The 17,500-nt window shown below is 38.6% G+C and overlaps 1 protein-coding gene across 12 annotated transcripts in view; it reads left to right on the forward strand.

The window, feature by feature from the left end:
* The first annotated feature begins 2,087 nt into the window (after positions 1-2,087).
* LOC135215498 (histone deacetylase 4-like) overlaps positions 2,088-17,500 on the forward strand; it is a 434,451-nt gene continuing 419,038 nt past the window's right edge. For 11 of the 12 annotated variants that reach the window (XM_064250273.1, XM_064250278.1, XM_064250277.1 and 8 more), the window contains exon 1: positions 2,088-2,218. The gene's annotated coding sequence lies outside the window, so the exon portion shown is untranslated. Of the gene's footprint in view, positions 2,328-17,500 lie in introns of all 12 variants that reach the window. The other variant, XM_064250274.1, reaches the window with a different exon arrangement.

Below are 17,500 nucleotides of genomic sequence, written 5' to 3' on the forward strand. Positions count from 1 at the left end.
ATTAAAGGGGTGGCTCCAGAAGAAAAGTAAAACAGCGGTCTCTGTCACATTCATATTTTCATGCAGTCGTAGATGAAACCCCTCTATCGGTGGTTCTCAAATGTTTTGGTATCGTTACCCCCCTACAAAATTTCTCTTCAGTTATGTGAAGTTGTAATATAAAGGAAAGACAAATTAATTTTAGTATTACTCAAGTCTTAGATTTTAGACATGATTCCTTTTATCAAAAGACTAAAATTAAAGCATTCCTCGATTCTCCTTCAGCACTTACCTATCTCACACTTTATTACTGCAGTCATAAGAACAAACAAGAAGCAAAATTAACTCATCAGCTGCAGAACACTCGCTGGAGACCGTGGAGAGAGCACAGCAATCACTAAAATTATCCCCTTCTGATGTTTCTCTGGCTTATAGCACCCAGACTCTCCAAGCATGCTTATTTTCTTTCGGGATTGAAGAAAACGAATGTTGGGGGTATAACTTGCATAATTATGATAAAAGTCGGTCTATTTATTTTTATATTATTTATTAATTATTTGAATTATTTATTTATTCATTTATTTATTGTTCAGTTTACTGAATTTCACTCCAAAGAACTGTTACTTTTAGAATGTTCCTCGGTAACCCGCTCCCCACCCCCACCCCCCCCCGAAAAAAATGCCTTCATTACCCCAACGGTAATTACCCGCACATCAAGTACTTAGGGTCTTTTGCAGCGTGCCCTCGGCCCCCAGCTGCAACTCCTTTCATTCCTTTTACTGTACCTCCGTTTATATGCTCTTTCTTCCATCTTTCTTTCCACCCTCTCCTAACAGTTAATTCATAGTGCGACTGCGAGGTTTTCTTCCTGTTACATCTTTCAAACCTTCCACTTAGTTTCCATTTCAGCGCTGAATAACCTCATAGGTCCCAGTTCTTGGCCTTTGGCCTAAATTCTGTTTTCAATTGATACATCTAAGCCGTAGGCTTATCAGCGTCGCGTTGAACAACCACAACATTCGTCTCTATGTATATCATAATGCATATGACATATCTCTCTCTCTCTATCTCTCTCTATCCTGCATTCTCTAGGTCATCCTCTCCTCTTACTTGCTAATCCTTCGGAATTATACTCATCAAGCGGTCGACATCCGCTCAAACCATCTCAAAACACTAAGGTCCATCCTGTGCAATTCCACTAATCTTCTAACCACTTTTTAGTATATCATCTTTACGCTGTCAGTTATCCTTACAATACAGTTGCAACGCAAATGGTTTAGCTCTGTAGCTTCATCGTTCTTCCTTTCATCCGATTCAACATCCTCACCTTGTTTCCAATAATATATATATATATATATATATATATATATATATATATATATATATATATATATATATATAATGTGTGTATTTTGTATAGACAACACACTCTAGAGTACATCAGTTAAACCAAGAGAGAGAGCGAGAGAGAGAGAGTTCTGAGAGAGAGAGTTGAGACGAGAGAGAGAGAGGAGAGAGAGAGAGAGAGATTAGATAACTGTGCTCAGATAAGAAGAGAAATTATCAGTCAATGAAGCTGTTTACAGAACACAAAAAAGAACAAGGATAAAAAACAGTGCACAGCCAAAGTTCAGTCACCCTCGATTTTTTATTATATCACTTTCTCGATCTCAATTATAGTACGAGTTGCTCGGGGGCTTTCATAATGTTTTCTAGTTGCAAACAGGTATTAAGTATCTTGGAGGTGCAGAAGGAAGTCTTGTGGTAGTGGGTCTAGATGTCGTTAGTGGTTGGGGGGACCGGTGGAAGGGATGGGAGGTTGGGTGATGATACGGGGGCGGGGCAAGCACGGGGATGGGTTGAAACACGTGACCATGATCATCGTGCACCTTGCACAATTCTCACCACAAAACCTTGTTTTTATTTTCCCTCATTAACATAGGTTTGGTACACCGTGCCTGGCTTATCAGCGGCCAAATGTCAGTGTGCGAATGAGTGAAGGTAAGGTCTGCAATATCTGAGTGCCGCTGAATCTGGACCACCGGCTTCCATGTACGCTACATGCTCCGCCCCTCGGTGCAACGTCATTGCAACGTCATGGATAATGATGGCGTTGAGGCGTTTCTCAGCCGGGATTGGTTGAGTGAGAAGAATGAAACAAGATGACAAGACTATCGCTTTTGGGACTCCAGTTTGGCTTCACGTTGCAGTGAGTTTGGAGTCCCCGGATTACTTAAAGGTGCGGATGAGACTAAACGCGACCTAAAATGTGGTGCTAAGCCTCACTATATTCGTCTCGTCATTTTTATTTCCAAAGGGAGCGTTGCACGCGAGTTGAAAAATCAGACGTGAGTGATGTCATGAAAACAAAGGACTATGCGTGGAAAGGGGTTGTTCTTTTTGATGTGTCATGTGAAAATTGAATATTTACACGCAAGAGAGTGTGTGTATGTGTGATGAGTGTTTTGGTGCTGGAGAACTATTAGAAAATAACAGTGCGTTCTTACGTTAGGTCATTCTTCTCTTTATTTTTTATTGACGAAAGAAAAAGGAAAGATAAGGTAATGAGTTTTGAAAAACTAATGATAATGATACCTGCTTGACGGTGTAATGGAATTCGATAAAGTGAGCTAAAAATAGTGGGTCTAGTAGGGTGAGAGACAAACAAGTGGTTGAAGGGATGGGTGGCCGGGGGAGTTGTAGGGGGTGGAGGAGAGGAGGAAGGAAGGGTTCAGGGAGAATCGCATAGGAAGGGAAGGAGGAGGAAGCAGCAGGCACGGAGGGAGGAAATGAGGGAGAATGGAGGAGGGTTCACAGGGCACCCATTGACCCCAAGTCTTGCCATGCCCAACTAGCCTTACCAATGAACTCTGCTCTCTTCTTCTCTCTCTCTCTCTCTCATTTCTGTTCCTACTTTCTTACTGGTTTAAATCCTCTACCCGTTACGTCACTCCACACTGTATTTGAACACCATTGACTAACGTAGATGAATAATTATTGAGAGTGTTGTCCTTAATGAAGATCACGTGGATTAGTAGCATAGCGACAGATGAACCAGTAGACTGGCAGGGGACATTTTAAACAAGTGCCAGTGCTTGTAAACGTAATTTAAACTTACGCACACTCGCACATGTTTGCCCGAGGGTTTTGCGTCTGTAAAGGCCATTCCTCCAGGACTTCTGTCATCCAGGGGCGTCTCGGGACGCCAAGTTTAGCAACAGCAGGTGGTTGAGGGATGCTTCGGCGTGAAAGACAGCTTGTATAAACAAAGCCAACGTCGTTCGTTGAAGAGGTTTTCATGCCAAGAGAAGTCGCCACTTTTCCTTGTGTGCTTCTTTTTATGCGTCTCTTTTGGCGACGTCCGTCCGTTTTATTTATTGTTCTCCGGTAGTTCTAATTTGGGAGAGAGGGTTGGGTTCCTTCTTTCTCGCTGCGTTCATCGTCACCGAATAGTGAACTAATGTGGCAGTCTGATAGTAAGATATCATACGTGTCCTTTTTCAAACGTACGTTGTCTTTAATCAGTCATTGTCGCTAACTCCAGATTTCCATTTACCCAGATAATAATTTGGACAGCACGTCTTCATTATGCACCGCATTAATATTTTTTACCATCCGTCCTTTTCATCCGTCTAATTATATTCCTCACATGTCGTAATTACATTTATAATCTTATTTTCTACTTTTTTTTCTTTCCATTTTCAACGTTTAGTGATGATATCTACAGCCTCTCCTGTTCGTTCCATTATACGTACCAACTTGATCTTTCATTTACTTTGCATGGTCACACAAATTAACAAATTCTTTTCTAAACTAGTGCCTTTTCCCTACGTAAGCTATGGATATTTTTGGGGAACTGCTAATTTACAAGAAATGAAAAATACATTCCAAGTTCACAGACTTCATTGTCAACAGTTTACTTAGAATTAACTACAGCACCGTAAGTAGGTCTAACGAGAGTTCGCATAGCAGCAGCAACAGGAGTGATGATAATAGCAGTTGTACTAGTAGCAGCAGTGAACCTAGATATGTCCGCTAAAACTGTAAAATAATAAAAAGATATTAACTTGGAAAAACCATCGTACGTTTATCTCGTAAATGTCAGCACTAAAGGATGTCCGATAACCTTTAGATTTGTCAGTTGCATAATTTTTAAGTAGAGGAGATTTATCATTATTATGCTGATATCACCACACATGAACATTCCATGTTGCATTTGATTTGATCATTAGTGATCAACTGTGTTTGTGATTTTTTAAAGTGAGCAATTGAGCGAGTAGCGATCCCTTATGTAATCAAAGTTGTTTACGTAACTACACAGCTGTATTTATTTATTTATGTTTTCAATACCTGTCTGTTTCCCATAGTGTGGGAATCTTCGTAACCCCGTATAGAAAGCTTCCACGACATTGACGGTTGCATGCACTTGCACAGAAAGGTCTTCCGTAACCCTGACGTGAAATGAACATCGTGTTTATATACCGTCGGTGCCTAATTGCAGTTTTAGAAAATATAATAAACCCAAATAAAAAACGGTGAATTAAGAACAGCAATCCATATACCGCTCACAAACTTATTTTGGACTAGATTGTTATTTAACAAAGATGAGGGGAGTGGCCTGTTGTTGCCTGAGATTTATATTAAAAAATGATCAGTATATCTTGAGTCTTGCTGATTATTTTAGTTGGTGTATGCAAATGCGAGTTTAGGTATGACTGAAACTACCGAAATGATTTTGTCGCTTTAAAGTAGGGCTTGTAAGCAGAATATTAGGGCATATATAGGGGAGTATACAGTGGGAATTGGACCCAGAAATGATTTCGAAGGTCCTTAATGGCAATCGTCAAGGGGAAGTGGAGGAGCCTGGGACGTGTCCTTTTAACAACCCCTGGGTGAAGAGTGCGTGGTGGTGCGTCAGCTGTGGGTGGGGGAGGGTGGTGGGTGGGGCGTGTTCTCTGGTCACCGGAAGATTGGAAAGACCCGCGCCTATTTGGATAAGAACTTTGAGCAGGGAGACTGGAGGTTTGTGGAAAACAAAGCACAGGGAATGAATGGAGGAATTTCACAGAGGCCCTCCGGGTCACGCGGCGTTGGAGACAGATGCTTGTTTGTTTGTTTGTTTGGTGTTTTTACGTTGCATGGAACCAGTGGTTATTCAGCAACGGGACCAACGGCTTTACGTGACTTCCGAACCACGTCGAGAGTGAACTTCTATCACCAGAAATACACATCCCTCACACCTCAATGGAATGCCCGAGAATCAAACTTGCGGCCACCGAGGTGGCAGGCCTAAACCATACCAATCACGCCACTGAGGCGCTCTGGAGACGAATGTCATGATGATGAAGTTTATTCATGCGAATGGTTTTGTTGTGGAACGTATTTATATACGTTTGTTAACAAGCGTGTTGCCAAGTACATTTACTAGCGTGGCCTAGATATCGGCCAGTGGTTTTTGTTCCAAAGTGCACATATATTCATATTTTAAGTGCATTCCTGTGTTTTTAATTACATTTTGACATATACATTTACTTGTTTTTCGTAAATAGGCTCCATGCCGGTAAGTGCTTTTATGTGTTATTGAGTAGTTTGTGGTGAGCGATTTTACTTGTTGATTGGTGTTTCAAAATGTCAACAAGTGAGTTGGTTTGGGTATACAATTAATTTAGTATGTTTATCGGTGTCACACACTTGTTTGGGGTTGTTTACGTGGTGCATGTTCTTTTTTCATTTCCGTGTGTCACAAACTGTTTATGAGATATTCATCCCTGCAAGACTCGTGTCGTGATGTTCAACTTGTTTTGTTTGGTAATTTTGCCTTTGCTTCCGAGCACTGTATTTGAAATTCGCTTAAATATTATTATTCTCAACTTATTTCCATCCTCCGTCACACAATCACAAACCAACATTATACACACGTTATATATACGTATATATATAATATGTATATGTATGTATGTATGTATGTATGTATCTATGTATGTATCTATAAGGAAATACCACAGGAAAATGTTGGGCAGAAATCCAAGCGCTTTTGTCTTTATTAAGACATCGTCCTTGACGATGTCTTAATAAAGACGAAACCGCTTGGATTTCTGCTTATCATTTTCCTGTGATATTCGCTTATTTAACGAAGTCACTTGCGTCTACTGTGACTTTTAAAGATATATATATATATATATATATATATATATATATATATATATATATATATATACACACACAACACACACACACACACACATATATATATATATATATATATATATATATATATATATATATATATATTATATACATATATATAATTTTGTGCGTGTGGAAATGTATGCGTGGTTTGTCGACATTTTGGGATGTATTAAAACATCGTTAACAGTTTAAAACGTAATTTACAAATTTGGAGTGGCTGTGAATTTATTTATGCACACTCCGACGGAAACAGTAACGCGTTTGCGATACCGCTTATCGCGCGATTAGCCAGCGCAGACTTCATCATCGGTGGGGTAAAAAGTAGGGCTTGCAACCTCATCCCTGAAATATACTTATCAAAATCCCGAAGTGAAACACTTGGTGCCTCCTTGCGAGAGGGGATAATGATATATATATACTATATATATATATATATATATATATATATAGTATATATATATATATATATTTATATATATAGATATATATACTATAATATATGTATATATGTATATATATATATATATATATATATATATTTTTTACACAATTCGCTCTCCCTCGGAAATAATGTATTTTCATATATGTTAACTGAAGAGGAATTTTTTTTAGTTTATAGTAGTTATTTCGTCCTCTCGTGGATTCGAACCAGCGCAAAGAGGAGAAATCAGGACTTCAGTGAGGTTATCGACTGAAGACCTGATTTCTCCTCTGTCCGCTGGTTCGAGTCTACGAGAGGACGAAATTATTTCAACTAAAAATTCCCTTTCGGTTAACATATTTAAAAATATATTAATTCCGAGGTAGAGCTTGATTGGATAATAAAGGACATTTGTATCTTAACGTACGTAGATATGAATCACGGTGATGTGATATTTATATATATATATATATATATATATATATATATATATATATATATATATGTGTGTGTGTGTGTGTGTGTGTGTGTGTGTTTGCATGTATACTGTGTATATATTATATTTGTGCGTGCACGTGCGTTTGCATTAAGGCCGTTGAGTCGACGATTAAAGCCATGTGGAAGAAGTTTTGGCTGTCGGGTCCTGATGCTAATCAGTTGCTTACATCATAAAATATCAAATGCAGCGATAAAAATATTCCTAATGCTTCTCAGGAGAGACGGTTGAGCATTTAAAGATGCGACAGAACGTTCCCACTAGATCATATGCCTTTTGGAAGCCATACTGGTCATCTGTAAGGAACGCGAGTTCTATTTGTGGTGTACAGTACGCTGGTAATACTCCGGGTGGGGATGTGTGGTAGCGACCCTTTTCATCTTACTCTTGTTGTTCACGAACACATTTTAGGATAAGTTTTTCTACGTAAGGTTATTCATGATTAAGCATCTAGTTGTTGTTGTTGTTGTTTTTTTAACAATGTAATATGGATTTACGCTCCGTGCGCTGATATGGAACAGCACCGAGATGGCTTATATTTATTTTACGCCATTCCACCATAATTTCATTTTTTTTATTGTAAAATTTATTTATTTATACTATAGTAGATAGTGTAGGCATCTGACGTCTAGGCCAATCCCTTACGACGCTCCTGATTGGCTATTGATAAGCCAATCACACGGGCTGGAAATTCTCAGTCTCTCGAGAGAGTTCACATGGGCAGGATGTATGTTCCACCTCTTCTGAAGGATACATCTTTCAAAAGTATCTCTCAGGAGAGGTGGAACATACATCCTGCCTATATGAACTCTCTTGAGAGAGACTGAGAGTTTCCAGCCCTGTGATTGGCTTATGAATAGCCAATCAGGAGCGTCGTAAGGGACTGGCCTAAACATCAGATGCAAGGTTGATGTGAATCTACTATAGTTCTGTCATATTAGTTTTGTCAATACTTGCTGCGTTGGTCAATAAGAAAGCTGCCGTGAATAGCTCCTCTTTGCTTTGAATTTCTTGTATTCGATGAAAATTATATGTTATATATAATTGTTTCGATTTTTCTTGACTTGCTCAAAGGTTTGACGTTGGACGCCAGTGAGATCGAGTCCTAAACCAGCTGATCAAGATGATGAAAGATGTCATTGTTTCTCCTTAGGCCTTTCTGCTTATCACATGGGTTGTCGCCTGTGGCCTTGACTGTTGATCTGAACAAAACTAGCGTACGTCATAGGTCCCAGCGCTTGGCTCTTGGCTTAAATTTTATATTCCAATTCTAGTTGATCAGTTTCCGTTGTCATGACGTTCTTTATCTTCTAAACATTTTGAGTTGGCAACTTATTACGGTCTTGGTCTAAAAAATGATAAATTCAATGTTCATAAAAACTTTTTTTTTTTTTTATGGGGGAGGACGACACGTTTGTCTCCATTTTGTGTTGGTTCTTGAGAGAATAAGTCGAGTATTCATGAACATCTCGATCTGAAAATAATCTTCTGAAATAGCTGTCGGCGAGAAGCAAGTTCTGTAACCTTTTTGGTCTTCATTTTATTTCCCATTGGCATCAAGTATTTCATTTCGTAACATTTTAAGATTATTTATTTATTTTTTCTGGTATCGACGAATTATTTACAATTCCACGTATTATCTTTTTTCATAGTGTATTTATAGTGCATCAGTGTAGGCTGTGTGCATTTCGTAACATTTCACGATTGTTCATCTATGGTTTTTCCTCTATTAATACTGTAAGATCACACGCATCGTCTTTTTTCCTTATGTATTTATGGTGATTCATTAAACAGTTTTCTATAGTTTATATATATTCATAATCCAAAATTGTTTCATCAGCTTCAGTTTGTTCCCCATGTTTTATATTAGATTTAATGGCATCGTGATGAATAACAGATTTATAAACCTTACGGGAGAACCATTTAGTTTTCCTGTTGTTGGACCCATTTCTCTCCTCGACTCGAGTTCAGGCTTATCTTATTGGGAAGAAAGTCTTCATTTCCCTCAAGGATTTGAAAAAGGTTTCGGTGAAAATGGTATCCAAATATAATTCCCTTCGCACGAATGAATGTAGATTATGTTCCCTGAGAATTTTATTTGTTTTTACTACCCTTATTCGTACTGTGGTTACTTAATATCCCTGCCAGGTTGCTTAAGGCTGTTTCTGTGAGCTGTTATGTGATACTTATAATCTCCAGTTACCCTCTGTTACCAGATGATGGTGTTCTCCACGTCTATGTTGATGTGTCCTGTCGGCTCTTCGTCCTGTTTGCTGTTTATTTGAACTTTTTTTTTCTTTCAAATATGGATGTGGTACTAAGATTACAAAAACGGATCACTTAATTACATATGAATAAAGTTTTTTTTTTTTCTTTCTTTTTCTTTAGAATTATTATCTTCAGGCTTAGGTCGTGTTATTTCGCTTGTCAGATGTTCTGAAAGTGACACTTCTTATAAAAAAAAAAAAAAAAAAAACCGGGGGTTGGGGGAGGTGAGGATTTTTCAAGTGAAAACTTTGAGCCAGTTTGGCTGACATTGAAAATGTCTAACTGGATCTTGTTATTGTACTTGAGTGGATGGAAAACTTGCATGAACACACCCAGATATTTGGCTGGCATACGGATAATATCTCTCTGTGCAGTTACTTCCTAAACATCAAAGGCTATTTTATTTTATTTCTTGGCCTTACAAGCACTTTTGTTGTAAGTTTTTGTGGTAGGGAGCTTTGTATACATCACCGACCTTGATAGTTAAATTTAGTGAAGGTGAGTCATAAGTTTACAGTTTTGGCATTTCGCCAGCTATGATTTATGTAAGAAGAAATATGCATTGCTCTAATTCGCTTTCAAGTTTTTGCTGACATGTAAATTTAATGCGGAAAACTTATGTTACGTACAGAATATTTTGTAGGGACAAAAACTTTTGTCAGGTCAAGAATTTGTAACAGAATGTCAAATAGGGAGGCTAGAAAATGAAGAAATTAGATGTGCATTAGAAGTAAAGATTACCGGTATGATTAGAGTTTAAACTGAGAGGGTATGGGCATGTGGTAAGGGTGATGGAGGAGGAAGGAATGAAGGTTTGGGCATGTGGTAAGGGTGAAGGAGGAGGAATGAAATAAGGTTTACGCATGTGGTAGGGGCGAATGAAGAAGAAGGAATGAAGGTCTTGGCATGTGGTAAGTGTGAATGAAGAGGAAGGAATGAAGGTCTGGGCATGTGCTAAGGGTAAGGAGGAGGAAGGAATGGTAGGGTTAGAAGGTTAAGAGGGAGGGAGAAGATGAGATGGCATGATAAAGTGGGGGAGGATTTGGAGAAGAGGAATTCAGCAGAGGAAGATGCTTTTGACGGAAATAGCAGCCAAACCCACAGCTCAGGTATTGCGTTGGGGATGAAGACATTCAGGAAATTGGAATGCTACGTAGATTTGTGTTATTATGTTCACTTGGTTATATATTGGTAAAGAGTTGTTGACTGACAGCCTCAGGAAGTAACTCCATCAAGTTGTAGACGTTTCAAAATGAAAACAGAGAATTGAGAGATCCCTTTGACATTGCTGACTTTGGGCGCTGGTGGTACTTTCAAACTTACGGGTTAATATGCGATGATGCAATTATTCCTACGGTCCCATTAACGCTTGGTGCTAAAAGCTAGTTAATTTTGTTATGTCTGTACATCAAAGAGTGCCTGTTGGATGTTTATGTGGCATGTTTTTCTGTCGATGATATTCTTTGCTTGTTCAAAAATATATATTTTTTTTTCGGTTGGGGGAACTCTGACAAATACCTGCGTCGCGCTGAGTTGTTGTTGACAGGTTTACGTCGTTGACGTCGTTAGTTACTCTAATTTCCTCTATATCTGTTGCCAGGAATATTATTATATATTGACATATTCCTGGAATTGGGACGTGTTGACGCTGCTGCCACAAGAAAATGGAAATGTGGGATTGTTATTCTTCTTATCAATTTTATTTTCGTTCAGTGTTGTTTTTTTTATCGTTATGCAAACCACCAGGTGCTGCTTTTGTGTTTGTTGTTACTATTGGTAATGGTAACAGTACTTATTGTTGTCGAAGGTCAATATTGAAAACAAGTAACGAAAACCACAAACAAATGTCTGCATGAACTGAATTCTTGAAGTATGCACTAGATTGTAATTCTGTGACGTCAGTGTGCTAACGAGACGGTCCAAAATATTCTTCCAAAATGCCGTTTTAGGCATTCTCTAGGGTTTATCGGGCAGAAGTGAATTTGACGAAAATTTAGCTAAATTCTTCTTCTAGAACGAAAATTGACAAGACACTCCGCCACATTTCCACCCATTCAATCATCTACATAGTGAACCGTCAAGTCTCGTAAAGTTGACGGTCATTTTATTTTTGTTCAATCGTAGTTAAAAGTAACGGACCTTCGTAGATTTTCCTTCTTTGGTAAATGAAAATTGCGGATTTTTTCCGTTTTTCTTTCGCGAATTGAAGTTTTTGATCTTTTGGAAAGTTCCTATTGTATGTTTTGATTTTGAATTATATAGATTTTTGACATTATGCCAAGCACTGGGGTAACTAAGGCCATTCAGCGCTGAAACGGAAATTGACAGTTAAAGGTTTGAAAGGTGTAACGGGAGGCAAACCTCGCAGTTGCACTATGAAACAATTGTTTGGAGAGGGTGGACAGTAAGGTGGAAGAAATTGAATATGAACGGAGGTACAGCAAAAGGAATGAAAGTATTTGCAGCTAGGGGCCGAAGGGACGCTGCATAGAACCTTAAGTAATGCCTACATTGCACCGAATGAGGTGCACTGATGGCACTACCCCCCTAGGGGGCTATCATATGTCACAGATGACTATGGTAGACTTAGTCTTGTATGTCGCGTCCGCGAAAAATGTGCCAGATATTCTTATATGCCTTTTTTTTTTATCCCGAAATTGGGGAACGTTTTGAGATAGAATTTTCTTTCATGTTATTTTGCCATTTCCAATTCGTTCAATGATACCAAGCATGCTTTTCAAGTCAACGCTATTTTCATTCATATGGGTATGTTGCATTTTAAAGACTTTAATCTCAGATTATTTTACACCTATTTTGAAAAGTTCCTCGTTTTAAAAAAATTTTTTTTCCTTACCTAGGAGAAAGAGTATAATATACAGCGGTTAATACTTGTGTTCACCACAAAAGCTGATCACTGTTTACTTTATTTCGATAATCGAGTTTCTCCAAATTTTTACTTTTCCTTTCAAGATAGTAATTTTTTTTTACTCTATTTTATTTTGAGTACTCTATTTTATTTTGAGTTAGTTGGATTTAATAGACTGAGACGGTCATATCTCTTTCAAGTTAATTACGATCACTGTAAGGGATGCAGGCAAGATTGAAAAATAAGCAAGTATATCTTAGTTTTACCAGACCACTGAGCTTACTAGCAGCTCTCCTAGGGCTGGCCCGAAGGATTAGATATTTTTTTTACATGGCTGGGAACCAATTAGTTACCTAGCAACGGGACCTACAGCTTATTTGTGGGATCCAAACCCCATTATATCGAGAAATGAATTTCTAATCACCAGAAGGAAATTCCTCTAAATTCCTCTGATTCCACGTTGGCAGAGCGTGGAATCGAACTCGCGACTTCCAACGAGGAACAGCAGGAAAGTTTGAAATAAATCACAATTTGACTGGCGTATTTTCGAAGATGGCATTCACTCGTGTAGTAAACAGAAGCGGGTATCAAATTTTAATGAGATTTTTTATATGTTGTGACCACGACTCGGTTCTTCATCAATCCCCCCCACCCCCCTCTCGCCCCTATATCCTGTATAAATTTGCGATGTAAAATTGTAGTTTGACACCTCACATAGTGTATGTTTCATTTTTTTTCTGGGCATTACAAAATACGAGATCTTTTATGTCAAATAAATCTGCATGTTCGTATTCCTGAGTAACTGTTTTTGGAAAGTAACATCCTTTTTATGGCCGTTGCAAAATACAGTTTAGCTATATCGACTTTTTCAGTAGCTGAACACTCATGAGTACATAAAGCTCTTAAAGGCTGAGTAGACCGTTTTTGTGTGAATTCGTGATTGAACGGCAAGAATACCTTGTGTTACTTCGAGTAAGCTGACCGGGTGGGTTCCTCTTGTGATTTTCAAGGCTTTGTTCCCCCTTGTAGCAGAGCCGGAGAATTCTCTTCTCACTTTCCCTTGGATATGTATTGCATTATCAGTCCTTTGTTTGCAAATGTTTCCATGCAACCTTAATATTCGTATTTTTTTTAGTATGCCTCATTTCCGTCGTCATTTTAGTACAGTTTTGCCATATACCATCGTGTGTTTTCTTTGGAGACCACTGATTGCTGTGTCTTTCTGGTTAATTTAGCTATAATACACTTGTCTAATCGCACTTAGTAATGTTGTTGTGAACAGTTTTCCTTCATTATTTTAAAGAACGCGGCGGCCTCAGTTATTCGAAATACGAAATTCAGTCGCTCTTCTGTCTCCAACAAGTCACTGTATTTACCTTTCTTCTTCTTCTCATCCACTTGTGACTTTCTGAGTCCCTACTTGTCGCGACTCCCCACCAGTTCTGTTCTGTCCCACCGAAGCGACTCGGCTTCTATAATTTCCGATACTTTTTCTTACATTTAACTGTTCTGTTCCGTAAATGTTCAGTCTGCCACAACTGACGGGGGATAAATAGCAGGCTCCCAAGGCGTTGCCGGTGTGGTTTTTGAATAATTGAGGAGCGCGCACACTTCCTTATATACACGTTGCACAGGACTTCTGCAATCCCTCCCAGGCTGTCATTCTGCAATATTTAATCTCTAGCTTATTCATGGTGGCATGTGCTTTGCTGCTGTGTGTGCTAATACTCAGGCATTTGAGTACAGTGTGCGAAGGTGGGTAACAGCTAGCTCTCTCTCTCTCTCTCTCTCTCTCTCTCTTCTCTCTCTCTCTCTCTCTCTCAAGGAAACTCATTTTTGTTTTTATGTCATGCTGAAGATACACTTAGGCTATGATGAGTTAGTGATTACCATCTCAAATAGTTTCGGTCAGCTGAGTTGTGTCGGAGAATGTGATTTTAGTACTGCTGCTTGATTTTGAAATCCCTTAGTATTGTGAAAATGCTGCTTGGTTTTTCAGCCGTCTGAAAGAGCCTAATATCAAAATCTGTTACAGGAGCGTGCAGGTCAGCCTTCATTCTGCTTGCAGAAGATAAAAATTGTTACCGTAAGCGTACAATAAATAGCTTCCTTCGCGTTACTAACTGGTGCAAGTGCCACCATGGACGGTATAAGACAATATGTCCCAAAGACTGCTGATTTTGACGACTTTTGCTGTCAAACTAAGAACGATTGTTCTGACCTACCTCAAATCCGCGGTCAGCGTTGAAACCAAGGTGGATCGAATGTCAACCACTGACAGTTGGTGTGATGCTGGTTTTGTTTGATCTCATCTTCGTGTTGCTTAAGTATTTGGACATTTGGAGACAACTCACAAAACTCGGAAAAATCATACATGGAAGTTCCAAGGCTTCTGGACCAATACTATAGTAGATTCACATCAAGCGTGCGTCTGATGTCTAGGCCAATCCCTTACGACGCTCCTGATTGACTGTTGAGAAGCCAATCACAGGGCTGGAAACTCTCAGTCTCTTTCGAGAGTTCACACAGGCAGGATGTATGTTCCACCTCTCCTGCGGGATGCTTTTGAAAGACGTATCCCTCAGGGAGGTGGAACATACATCCTTCCTATGTGAACTCTCTCGAGAGACTCAGAGTTCAACTTCCCAGCCCTGTGACTGGCTTATCAATAACCAATCAGGAGCGTAGTAAGGGACTGGCCTAGACATCAGATGCACGGGTGGTGTGAATCCACTATAGCTACCAAGTCCTGATTTTAAATAATTGGATTTATGAAGACGATCGGTAATAGTGGTTTCCTCTGCCTTGAATACTCTCGAACCCTGCCGAGGTCACTTTCCTTGAGGAAAAAACTGAATACAAATTAAAGTTTTCAGTTAATTTGTTCACGAAACATTTTTGTTCGGTGAAATAAGAAGTGAAGGATGCAAGCATCCACTGAGTTTGGAAATTTCCGTTGCGTTGCCAGGACATAGGTTATTTTATGAACCTATGTAAAAGGATATGAGGACCCAGCATGATAGCTTAGAATACCGAGAATTTATATATATATATATATATATATATATATATATATATATATTATATATATATATAAAAGAGCATTCACAACTTTGTGCAAGAAGTAGTTTAATTGGTGTATAGTTCTTAAAGGGGCTCGTATGCTATAGCAGCAGTTATAGTTTTATGAATAGAACCAGAATATTAGGAGGATTGAATTCACGAGTTATATGATGAATAAACCACTGTTCTTTATAAAACCTCATTGTATCTTAGTGGTAGTTTTCATGTTTATACTTGCACGTGATTCTTGTAAAAGTACAAGTTTGAACCATTGTGTCTTGGAGATAATAAGATCAACTGACCGCTTTAGGGGCTAGAATAGCTTGCCTTTTGTGGCATCACTGTGTACTGTTTCTATTTGTAGATCGAAGGTCACACGATGTGTGGAGGGGGATAATACGGATAGGCTTATTTACGTTCTGGAAGCCTATGAAGTCTATAAAGATGGTTATTCTTAGGGCTGGGGCCGTCTAGTAATAGTGGGTGAATTACTGTATTTCTTAAAAGTCTGTGTTCACGCACAATAATGCGGCTACTTCCAACCATTGTATATACTTATATATATATATATATATATATATATATATATATATATATATATGTATATATATATATATATTATATATAATGTGTGTGTGTATGTGCGTGTTTGTGAGAAAGAGTAAACACGAGGAAACAGCAGTTTATAAGATGAGATTCACATTTTACTTTTTGTTTCCTACTATAACAAAACAGTATTTGTTTGATTTGACACTGTATCGACGTTGAAGAAGAATAGTTACGGTTATGTTTATTCCGTTGCCATAGTCATCTAATAAATATTTACCAGGCGTAAACTAAAACTATTGACATGAGACACTAGTAGGTATCTCGTACTATAATTATAACGTGAGAATAACGCAGTCAAATAAAATAATGACGCTTTAGCCGTCACTTTTCTATGTAGCGCATATACAGATCGTATATATAGATTTGTGGGTTGTTGGAAGGGAAAGGAACACTAAGCGAGTATGAACTAAGCCTTAGCAGTCTCAGTAAGTATTTGAGTAAGATGGCTTCTTCTTCTCCTTTTTCTTTTCTAAGAAGAAAAAAAACTGATAACCTTCAGAGGGAAAGCATGCTGTTGTGCCATGTTTATATGTTCGTTTTATTATTATGGTTATATTATTTTGGTACGCCACTAACTAATAATTAGGCTCTTGTAATACACACACACACACACAACACACACACACATATATATATTATATATATATATATATATATATATATATATATATATATATATATATATATATTCAGTCTCGGAAGAATTCTAAAACTTGTCCCATATTAAACCCCTTTCTTTCCAATGTCCGTTCCTCCTGGGTCTTCCTCTATTTCCATTCTTGCAACACTCGTAACTGTTCACCAATTGCCTCCCATTCTTTCAGCGTGACCAAACCATCTCAAAATATCTCAACTTTTTAGTTTTCTGTAAAAATTGTGCTGCTTTAGTCCGTCCGCACTTTTCTTGTCCGCTCTTTTCTTATCCGCACTTTTTCTATCCGCCCTCAGATCTTAAAAACCACTGAGCATAGAGGGCAGCAAATTAGTATGTTGATCATCAACCCTCCAATCATCAAGCAAAGTGAATGGCAACCCTTTAGTCATAGTATTTAAGGTTAAAGTTCGCCAAAATCGTGTTTCTGGCAGCGGTATAGAATAGGCCACCACCGGTCCGTGGTTTAAGTTTCATGGGCCACCCCGCTCGCACAGCATCATACTGAGACCACCTGGTGGCCTTAAATTATAGGCTGTAGCGGCTGTACAGAAAACTATTGTGCCGATGAAACTTTGGCGCATATTTTGCTTGGATTTCCTTGCATCTGCTTCAACATCCATAATTGTGTGAAGAAAATCTGTGTCAACAGTCTTTTCTTACATCACCGTCTTGGCTTCCATAGACACTGAAGGTCTTTCCTCAGTGTCTTATTGTGACTCGCCTCATCCTGTCTCCTGCCTTCGTCAGATATAATTACTCTCAAATGTCTGTACGAATTAATCACTTCTATCCCCCCACTATCCTTATTAGCATTCATTGCTGCACCTCCATAGGGTCGGTCTATTTAACATTTTAGCTTTAGAAGGGTGGCGCTAGTTAAAGTCAGTCATACGGCTACAGTTTGTTTTTGCAACCACAATCGTTCCACTACCAGGTATATGATTTACTACCTAG

The sequence above is a fragment of the Macrobrachium nipponense genome, chromosome 5 (genome assembly GCF_015104395.2).
Source record: "Macrobrachium nipponense isolate FS-2020 chromosome 5, ASM1510439v2, whole genome shotgun sequence".
In the NCBI taxonomy this organism is placed as follows: Eukaryota; Metazoa; Arthropoda; class Malacostraca; order Decapoda; family Palaemonidae; genus Macrobrachium; species Macrobrachium nipponense.